General features: G+C 49.0%; 1 long non-coding RNA gene across 1 annotated transcript; it reads right to left on the bottom strand.

Moving 5' to 3' along the window:
* Positions 1-565: 565 nt before the first annotated feature.
* On the bottom strand, positions 566-10,134 carry LOC134017466 (uncharacterized). Its single transcript, XR_009929754.1, has 3 exons — positions 9,324-10,134; positions 2,390-2,557; positions 566-1,600 (listed from the first exon to the last, which is right to left on the bottom strand). It is a non-coding gene; the product is annotated as an uncharacterized LOC134017466 (long non-coding RNA).
* Between the last annotated feature and the right edge of the window lie 443 nt (positions 10,135-10,577).

Below are 10,577 nucleotides of genomic sequence, written 5' to 3'. Positions count from 1 at the left end.
AACTACAGCCCCCCTCCCCCCATCTACCTCACTACAACACACGTGCTTCACTGACTTGCGTTGAACCGTTGGCTTGTGTATTTAGAACCCTGCTATTTTATTGATCAGTGCCCCTGCAGTGTGTGTGTCCAGATAGTGGTCTCAAACATATTCAGAATGAAAGCTCCCAAGAACAACACGTACACACACACACACACACACACACACACACTCACACACACACACAGTGAGTGTGTGTGCTGAGGAGCTCCTTCAGGGCCAGAGTTTATCTCCCATGCCGTGTGAAGTCTGTTCTCTTGGTAGAAGTGAAGGTGGGATTCTTTTGGTGTGGATGTGTGTGTGTTAGTGTGTGTGTATTCTCAATCCCCAGACTTACACATGGACAGGATTGATAGAGGCTTCTGCTGTGAATACTTGGCTAGACCAGAATTCTTATATATTCTCTCTGTTTCTGTGTATGTGTGCGTGCCATCTGTAGGTGATAGTCAGCCGAAACTAGCAGCCTGATGCAGATACAATTTATTGAAACTGTTGCCCGTTACTGTTTTGCTTACAGCATACAACAGACTTTTTTTGTGGGTTGGGTTCATTTGGTTAGCATTGATTCTGTTTGAAACTAACAAAGACTTCTATTACCCGCTGCTACCTACCTGCTGCTTTCGAAAAAATATATAAAAAAATTAACAGTATAACTGGGTTTCATGTTCAGATGCAGAAATGAGTCATAGACTTGCAATCATATTACATTTTTTATTGCAAATCCAAGGTAAGTTTGATACACAATAGCGGCATGATTGAGAACTTACCTTGCTGAATCCCTGGCTTACTGAGTGATGCTTTTCTTGCCAGCCTGAAACCCAGCAGACAATGTAGCTGTAGCTTAAACCACACAGAAATCTACATTGTATGCCAGGTTCAGGACCTAGCAAATCTCATGTTCTTAGAATTGCCTCTCACGCACACATTTTATTTCTCTCTCCCTCTCTCTCTCTCTCCCTCTCTCTCTCTCTCTCTCTCTCTCTCTCTCTTTCTTTCAACCATGGACAGGATACATCCCGCTGCCTGTTGTAAGAACAGTTCTTTCTACTGTGCCGGCCCCTCATTGTCACAGTTTTCACTATATTGTGCTCCAGATGTCTGTCGACGTGTTTCACTCAGTGTTGGAGGGTCTCAGATCGATACCAGCTCAGAATGGAAGAGAGAAAAGAGCATAATTGGGCAAACTGAAATGGAGGAAAGAGACAAAGAAAGAGAAAGCTGTGACAAGGCTTCGTTGTGGAGTTGTGACACAGAGAGCATCCTGTGCTGTGGGGTCACAGGATGGAGACCCCGTGACATGCCACCCAATCACAGGACTATGGAATGTGCCAGCAGCCAATCACAGGGCTATGGAATGTGCCAGCAGCCAATTGTAGGGGAAAGGAATGTGCAGCAAGGAAGTGGGCTGTGCCTTCAGAGACCCAGTAGCCAGATGTAGCTTCTGATTGGAAGACAGGATCTACACTGCCTACTGAGCAACTGACAACACCCATAGACTGCGTGCGTGTGTTACATACAGGCGATCCTCATAGCGTCAGTCTGCATGGGGTCTTCGTGACTGCTGTTGAGAGAAAGAAATATAACAGTCAGTCATATTTATATATGTACAATGCAGGTTTATAAGTAACAGAGAGCTAACTTCTCAGTGTATGTTACAGCTAAAGGGAAAGGAGAGAAAACAGACGGAGAAAAGAAGAACAAGAAAAGAAGAAACAGCAACAGGCACATAATGGAGGGCCGGTGAAAGAAGGGAAGGATGGAATGAAAAGGCAAGAGAGGAAGGAGAAAGAAGAAGAGCCCCAGGGAGGGCAACGATACGGCAGATTATCTGCTGACGGCCATGTTGGAGCAGGGCATTATCAGTCGCAGATTCCTCTCATTTTTTCCCTATTAGGCCCGAGGCACCGAAGAGCTGCTATTGTGGTTAGCATGGTGGCCCTGTGATCTGACCAGTCTATTGAGGGGATATGGATGGAGGATGGAAGAGAGAAGGAAAAGAGAGGGGTGGAAAGAGTGATAAGTGGGGCAGTTAGGAGAAAAAGGGAGACATTATATCCATGACATTACAGACGTGTGAAGGGAGGACGAAGGAGGAGATGGAGGGAGGAGGAATGTCTATAACCGTGCCTTGTCCAGTCCAGCTCTGCATACCTGAGGCCTCATGACTGTATTGATCTGACATACCAACCAGCTGACAGTCACTCCACTCCACTACCTCTCTCTCCGCCGTCTCTCCCTATCACCACATCTCTCTTTCTCCCGACACCAGCCTTCTTTGGAATCAAACATTCTGTCCCCCTCTCGTACTCTCTCACGCCGCTCACGTCGACGGAGAGCAGCACTGTCTTACCCCGGTCAGACCAGTGGAGCAGCTGGACGGGGTCTGCCACCGGCAACATCCGCGGACTGAGCCGTGCGGATCGCCGTGGAGAACGGAGGCAGCGTGGAGACGTAGAGACGTAGAGACGTCGCCAGCTGGTCGGAGCTTCCCCCCACAGACAGTCCTCCGCGGGTTCATCTGCAAACACACACCGAACGAGACGGATCAGTGAAAGCGACGCCTGGAAATGTGCGCACGCGCGGGCGGGTCCTCGCTGAGCCGTTTGGGCTCGCGGAGCGTCGGCGTTGAGGTCGCCCTCGTTCTACCCCGCTGTCCTTCTCTTCCTCGGTCTTATCTCTTCATTCCCCCCCCCCCCCCCCCGCTTTGGTGATGTGGCCACTGCAAATGGGGGGGGGGGGGGATGGGGGTCACAGGGGGGTCAAGGCACACACAAAAGCACCAGATTTTTCCACAGAAACCCAACACTTGGGCTGGGAGAGACATGGGGAGAGTTACAGTTTTTCTGAATTGCTAAAACACTAAAACCCATTGGCTGAACAAAGTTCTCAGTTGCCTGAACTCATGTAGCTCATTGTGCAGTCTGTTGTCAATACCTTAAACCATTTCACATGGTAAAACACAATTTGCAGATCTCACATAGACTTTTCAGCAAAACTCTAAACACATTCTCATTCTCAAAACACATTCTGCACAGACAAGAAGAAGCACATTGATGTTTACTCCTTAGATTGTTGTCCCTTTTACTGTAGTATTGTATACTGTAGTACAGTGCATTGTAGGCTGTATACTGTACAATGAACAAATTGTATGGCCCTGAACATTGTGCTTTCCATTTGTTACAGTAACAGTACTGACTGCTCAATAGATTTTGACTGGTTGCAGGTTCATATCAACAAAGAACAAGAGTGAGTTGTGAGTAGTGAGATGCAGGGTACAGTACTGTATAGGGGTACAAGGAGGAGAAAGAACAAAAAAAGAGAGCAAAGCAGAGTAGTAATTTCTGATACATTTTGAGCTACTATGATAGAACATGTTGTCGTTCATCAAAAGACAATGACGGATAAATATGAAATTTGTTTTGAGGTTACGTAAAAATGATCTTCTCCTTGAGAACTATATGTTTTGAACAATGTGTTTTCAATTTTTTTGTGTATTGTTTACTGACTGCTTGATAGTGTATATCATTTTGATCACTTTGTTTATGATTTGAGAGCAGTGTTTGATTTTGAGCACAGGTAAATCTGTTTTGAGGCGAAAGCTTGATTTTGAGCACAGGTAAAACTGTTTTGAGGCGAAAGTTTCATTTTGCAAGAGGATTCAGAGGTTTTGTAAATAGTGCTTGAAGATGAGGTTTTGTGTTTACAGTTTTGAGAAAATGGGTGACTGTTTCAAGAATGTGTTTTAGCAATTGTGAAAAACTGTGACAAGGACAAGGTCAGAGAGAGAGAGAGAGAGAGAGAGAGAGAGAGAGAGAGAGAGAGAGAGAGAGAGAGAGAGAGAGAGAGAGAGAGAGAGAGAGAGAGAGAGAGAGAGAGAGAGAGAGAGAGAGAGAGAGAGAGAGAGGGAGGGAGGGAGGGAGGGAGGGAGGGAGGGAAGGAGAGAGAGAGAGGGTGAGAGAGAGAGAGAGAGATAGACAGACAGAGAGAGAGAGAGAGAGAGAGAGAGAGAGAGAGAGAGAGAGAGAGAGAGAGAGAGAGAGAGAGAGAGAGAGAGAGAGAGAGAAAGAGGCACACCTGTATTTTGGCATGCATTTTTAAACAGCCGTTGTCATGGGGAGGGCCAGAGAGGGGTGAGGAGGGCTGAGGCATATGGAGGAGAGAGAGGGGTGAGGAAGGGAGAGAAGGGGTGAGGCAGGGTGAGGCAGGATAAGACCTCGCCTTCCATTTCTGCCTGTGCCGGGTGAGGCTATTCCTAGAGTGTGGTACATTTCAGTTGATGTGGGTTTCCTCCAAGCTGCATGGGAGATGACTGGCCTTGACCACATCCACACACACACACAGACATGCACTCACACATACACACACTCATGCAGGGACAACCATGTACACTAACAAAAAGATATACGAAGCCCACACGTGCACACACACATTTTGGGGAGCGAGTGAAGAGCAACTGAATTGTCTCCCTGATTCGGTTTCCACTGCAGCGTGCACACGTACGTGTGTGTGAGCGTGTCCCTGTGTTCGTGTTCCCAATGCATGCGTTTAAAGGGCGACAGCACTCCACTGTGTATGTGCGTTCCTCTTGTAAAGTACAGTATGCGTCGCCTTCACTCAAGTATGTGTGAGTGTGTGGGTGGATGTGACCGTGTGTGTGGGTGGATGGCTGAGGAGGATGTGTGAGTTGGGTGTGGGCGTATTTCTGTGTGTCAAGGATTGAAAGAGCGGGCTCGAGGCTTTGCCAAACACAGTCCGTACCTTCCCTTAAGTTAAAGAACGTGTCCCATACCTTACAGCATAAACAACTTTTTTTTCCCCAGGCACCTATAAGTTAGCTGTATGAGAACTATATACACTCCAGTCACACGACGCTACAATACCCACCCACACACATCGCAGCGCTCACTAATCAGATAACGGTTTCACTTTTATCTCAGTCTCTTCCGGACATGAATGTACTCTAGACTCCTTTGCCAGTCCTCAATTGAAACATTGCGTCGCTTATTAGAACATGGTCAGGAATCTAGATTGACACATAGTACATGTTTGGGGTCAGATGGCTGAGCGGTTAGGGAATCGGGCTACCAATCAGAAGGTTGCTGGTTCGAATCCTGGCTGTGAAAAAATTACGTTGTGTCCTTGGGCAAGGCACCTAACCCTACTTGCCTCGGGGGAATGTCCCTGTACTTACTGTAAGTCGCTCTGGATAAGAGCGTCTGCTAAATGACTAAATGTAATGTAAATGTAATGTTTGTAAAATCCCATTGTGGACCTTTGAAATCAAGTCCCAATGCCCCAATGTCATTCCATTGGGGCAATAGCCAACCAGATGTAAGCCTCCTACCTGTACATTCAGACAGGCTGGGAATCTCTCTATCCTTTCCTGTCTCTCTTTCGTTCTATCCCCCCTTCGCTCTCTCTTTAATGACTGCTTTTCAATGGAGACGCATTATAGCTGTAAGGAGATCCCACTAATATGGCTCTTCCGAGTGCCCAAGGCAAGGACAGCCAGTGACCCAGCCCCGTCCAGATCCACGAGCGTAGCCCTTCCTTCGTCTGGTAGCCCCAGACCCAGCTCTGTTTCCCCAGTCTCCCACTCCCTCCCTCCCTCATGACCCAACTCTGACTCCACATTTGTCCCCCCAGCCCCGAGCTCCTCTATATGGCCCCCATCCCCACCTCCACAGACAGAGAGAGGGGAGTATGCGGCCTCTTCCAGAGGGTTGGACTGATGGGAAAGGGCTGGCAGGGGAAGGCGAAGGGAGCGAGCTTCCACATTTAGTCCCTTTATGAAGGCTTGGCAAGGGTGCAGGGAGGGAGAGAGGGATCGATGGAGGAAAAGGGACGAGAGAAATGTGTCAGGACAAAGAAACGAAGGGAGAGATGGAGGTTTGGATGCAGAGATGGAGGGTCTCTGTGCCATTCTCTGGACACAGTGTTGTCCCATCCAGTCCCCTCTCCCGCTAGCTGCTTCAGGGTCTCTGGCTCATGGGGAAGGGTTTAGTATTTCACCACAACACTGCCCTACTACTACTTAATATAGTCATAATGCTAGCTCTGTTTTAGAGTTGGAGACTGCTGTCGGAACTTCATCCACCCCGAACACACAAAAGCCAGCAAAAGCTTTGGACAGGGCATCACATTTAACTACCTGTTAGGGAACAGTTCTGCTTTTGTCATTCAGATGAGTTCTAGGTAGCCTGTGGTGACAGCAGTTCTAAGTTTATCACTGCGGCAACGTTTATTTTGCACGAAAGCCATTGTACTTGCAAAAGCCAAGGTGGAGCCAACTCATTTTGAGTTAATATTCAGGGTTATTCATTCTGCAAGCCTAGTCACGATGCCCTTCTAGAATAAGTTGATCTCTACCTGGCTGAGTCATAGCTTGTAACTGATAACTATTGGAAAGAAAACACCTTGAACCACCTTCAAACACGGATCGCCAGGCCTTGCCCATTGATCCTGGTTTTCCATGACGACCTGCCTCTACGAGCACCTCGTCCCAACGCTCCAACTTATTGGAATTCAATGCACTCGTTGAACGGGGCCCAGGAAGGGGAAACTTTGCCCATATATGGGCACGGGGACAGTCACAGGGCCAGGTGTGTGTGTGGTTAGTACACCGTTGGAACTGTGGTACCTGTGTACATACACACACACCTCTCAGCCCCTCCCGTTACACACATACACACACACACACACACATACAACAAAGTGTGGCGATATCAAGCCAGAGGCAATGCGCAGCCTCGTGACATATAAGATAACCAGCCAAGCTGTGATCTCCCGAATATGCATGACAGATAGATTTCAAGGCAGACTGATTTCCTTGTTGTATAAACAAAGAAAAAACAGTCATGTGAGGAGGAAAATGAATGGGGTGAAGAAAGAGAGTGTGGTGATGAATAGGTCGTAGAGAAGTGGTTCTGTCCTACTTCATTTAGTTCTAACTCCACCCCTAGGAATAGCTGTGTCACAATGTACTTCTGACTCCATGTCAGTTTGACACACCCCTTCAACACCACAAGGAACATAGGGAGTTTGTACGTGGAGAAATAGGTGTCACGGTAAGCATTGTAAGAGCATGTGAACTTCCCCGACCAATTAGACGGGGTCTAAAGGGAGGCATACTTCGCCACGCGAGAATCCGCCATGACATCTAAACAGGACGTTGCCAAGTAGGACAGGTATGAGGACAGAGGTAAGGAGATAAACCTGGGGGCAGATTCCATCCTAATCTGCTGTCGGGAATTGAATCCCTGTCATCAAGATAAGAGAGCCTGCATCTGACCACAGATCTCCCAGCAATCACACTCACACCGGAAACAAGGGGGCTGATAAGACCAGATTGAGGCGCAACATCACACCACACGCACACACACACACACACAGAGAGAGAGGTGTTGGAGCAGTGAGGCAAATCGTGGAGCAGAAGGGTGTCCAGGTTAGGTGGAGCAATGGGCGTGTCTGTAATTGTGTTGTAGTAAAACAAAGAGAAAGGGTGTGTGTGAATGTGAGAGAAAGAGGGCGTGTGTGGGAGGTCAGGGGTGTTGGCGAAAGACAGAAAGACTGTGCACTGTGACAGCATTCTTTCTTGGAGGGAGGACACACACACACACACACGCGCATGCATTCAGTTCAATCCCCGGCCTTCGTCGTATCCGCGGCCGGTAGACTTGGCACCTAATTTTAGGGCAGCCATTGTTCACGTTGGTCTCTGGTGGAGGGGTGCGGTGGGGGTAGGGGGTGGTGGGGGAAGAGGGCAGGGGGGAATCATTAGGTTAGTAGGTGAGGTGGCTCTCGAACAAACCGATGTCACACACGGCTGTAAAGACGCGAAATTTGAATTACGTACTGGCCACAAATGTACTTAAATCCTTTTTCGAATGCTTTACTGGCATGACTCAAGGTATCTGTTTTAACAGACTGGTCTGGTTTGATCTTTGTCGCTGTGCCAGGTTCAGAGGGGGAGAAGTGAACACAAGTATAGTACAGCAGTATTATTTCTGGAGACACTCCCTGTCATCACAGGGACAATGAGACGTCATTAAAGTTGGAGAGAGTTACTCTTAGTCACGACGAGAAGGACCCAGAGACAGAGATGGTTCTTATCTCGTAAGGGTGGACATCCCACACAATGGAATGTGCCACTAAGGAACAGCTGGGTACAGAGCCCAATATAAGACCACCTCTCTCCACAAATACACACACACACACACACACATCCTGCTGTTCAGCTTGTGACCAAGCCCCATTTACACACACACATTAGAACCCTAGCACTGATTCATGCTATTCCCCCCGATGTTCTACCCAACACACTCACCCGCCACCAACTCACCACCCCACACACACACTCACAGACACACACACACATACACACAAACATGAAATACACCATTAGAAGACCAAGTTACCCAGGGAGATCAGGACCGACCAATCACAGGCCAAAGTCACCCTTCAGCCAATCAGGTTGTCCACTCACTCTACTCATTCATAAAGAAGCTTCCCTGTGCCCTACATACTGAGAGATACTGTGCACATGCACCCCTCTTGCTTCTCCCCCCACGCTTAGAGTTCATTCATGCCTTGTGCCACTGAGCAGAAGTTGTGGACTATACCATCTCATACAAAAGACGAAGGGGGCAGAGTATTACTGGGGCCGAGAGAACCCTTTACCACAACTCACAGGTCACTGTCGGCCCGAATCTAGGTAACAGGAAAGGATTGAGTACAGTAAAGAGGAGTCCTCCTACCCGACACGTGCTGTCCTGAGAGCCTGGAGCCTGCGCGCTGGTCCTCTGTGTACCAGGGAATCAGCTGGAGGGTAGACGGCAGCATGGAGCAGACAGACTGTGTGGTAACACTCTCTTCCCCCCCCCCCAGTCACCGCTCCACCCACGGCAGTGACGTGCAAGCGCATTACTAAACCATTACCACAGCATGAGCCCTGTGCAGCTCCCACCAGCTCCACGCTAAGCGTCCAGAGGCGCTCCCGGAGCCCCGCAGACATTCGTATCGGTGAATAATCACAACCTGTCGGTCGTTTGTCTGTTCCCCGTGTCTCCGTCTGCTCCCTTTCCCCTCAGCTGTTTGTCGGCCCGAACGCAGTTCAATGGGAATTTACAGCCTTAGTATCTGACAGCTGTATTCGACAACGCGAGAGAGCCCCCGTAAGTCGGAGCAACAGCGAGGCTGTGTGAGTCCAAACCTTAACGTATACCATATGATGTCTATCAGCAGCACCAAGCCTTTCTCGGAGACTGCCTTTTTTTTTCACTTACCCCTTCTTGGTGAGAGCTCCACTTCCTCCCGATACTGGGTTTGGAATCAGGGGTCCCCCCCCCCCCTTTTCTCTTCTTCTCCTCTCTTGTTTCTCTTTCACGCCGTGTCTCACAGTCTCTATTTCAGTTTTCTGCTCCTCACTTTGGTCTCTCTCTTCCTCTGTCTCTGCCTGTTTTCGGCTCTCCCTCTCTTGTCTTCATTCCAACTTTGACCCCCCTCTCTCTTTCTGATGATTCGGGTCTCCTTCTCTCCCTCTTTCTCCCTCTCCCTTTTCCCAGGAGCCAGAGAGAGAGAGAGAGAGAGACAGAGACAGTTGGGCAACAGCTCTTTAACTCCTTAGCAACGTCACAGTCCCATGCTCTGAAACCAAAACTCGACCAAACTCCGCTAAACTCAACACAAATAGAATCCGTCCTTACATGTCTCTCCCTTTCTGCTTCTCTCTCTCTCTCTGTCTTTTTTTTCTCCTCCGGTTGCATTCTTCTGAGTGTAATCAGTAACAGGCTTAAAGTGACAGCAGCAGAGCTGTAGCCGGCACAGGAACACACACACACACACACACCGGCAGTATGAGAGTCCCTCTGGGCTAAAGGTGCTTTCCCAGCACACTGGAGACACCACAGCCGCAAGCACAGAGAACCCAGCCCTGCCGACAGCACTACGATCTCGTTAAAACAGTATTAACCTAGCTCTCTCTTTTCCCTCTTTCTCTCTCACTTTCTCTCTCTCTCTCTCTTTCCTGGCCTCCCTTCCCTGCTCTCTCCCTCAGCCCCTGACTGACGCAGACAGACACACACACTCTCACACACACTCCGAGCTGGGGTTGAGCTCTCTTATAGACAGGCTCTAAAAGGGGCAGAGCCTATTGCTGTGGAGGGCAGTGTCTTGTTACGGTCCTCAATTGAGAGGTTAGAGAGAGGACACCCATTCAGAAAAAAAGAGCGAGAGAGGGAGGAGGGAGGGAGGGAAGGCGGAAAAAAAATGCAGGCCAGCAGCAACAGCCTCTGTAGGGGTGTGAGTGTGTGTTCTATGTGTGTGTGTTTCTGTATGTGTGTGCCTGGGGTCTTTAAAAGCAGGAAACTCCCCTGCCGGAGAGTCGGGGCGTCTGTGGAGAAGCCTGTCTCTAAATAAGGGAAAGCAGGCAGGACACAGGGAGAAGCCCCCCCACACTGAAACACTCTCAGCCCCCCCACAGTGACACACCCTCAGCCCCCCTAGCTGAAACACCCCACACTGACACACCCTCAACCCCC

This window comes from Osmerus eperlanus, chromosome 3 (genome assembly GCF_963692335.1).
Source record: "Osmerus eperlanus chromosome 3, fOsmEpe2.1, whole genome shotgun sequence".
Classification (NCBI taxonomy): domain Eukaryota; kingdom Metazoa; phylum Chordata; class Actinopteri; order Osmeriformes; family Osmeridae; genus Osmerus; species Osmerus eperlanus.
Note: the sequence above shows the minus strand (reverse complement) of the source record. Positions and strands in the feature narration are given on the sequence as shown.